The sequence below is a fragment of the Pyrgilauda ruficollis genome, unplaced genomic scaffold (assembly GCF_017590135.1).
Source record: "Pyrgilauda ruficollis isolate IOZ18807 unplaced genomic scaffold, ASM1759013v1 scaffold1401, whole genome shotgun sequence".
Classification (NCBI taxonomy): domain Eukaryota; kingdom Metazoa; phylum Chordata; class Aves; order Passeriformes; family Passeridae; genus Pyrgilauda; species Pyrgilauda ruficollis.
The window spans coordinates 5,384-5,774 of record NW_024512556.1 but is presented as its reverse complement, the minus strand read 5'-3'; positions in this window follow the sequence as shown (position 1 = coordinate 5,774).

Below are 391 nucleotides of genomic sequence, written 5' to 3'. Positions count from 1 at the left end.
GAAGGGGCAGCACCGGGGGTGACACCGCGGGAGAACGGGCAGCAGCGGGGCAGCGCGGGCAGCCCCGGGCGGGGACCGGCGCTAGGACCCGGCGCGGCGGGGCCCGCCCGGATTCCAGGCTGGCTCCCGGTGTGACGTCACGCCCGGTCCCGGCCCCTCGCGCTCGGGAAAATGCTGCTCTCGGTGCCGCCGCGCTCGGGGCTCCCCGCCTTCGCCTACAACAAGGGCGGCAAGAAGGTACCGGCGCCGGTGGGCCCGGCCCGGCGGGGCACGGTGGGCCCGGCCCGGCGGGAACGAGCGGGGGCGGGTCCGGGGCCGTCCCGGCGGGACAGGCCCGGGGGGGGGCGGGGAATGGGGGTCTGGGAAGGGGGGGACACCCCCTGAGAGTCAC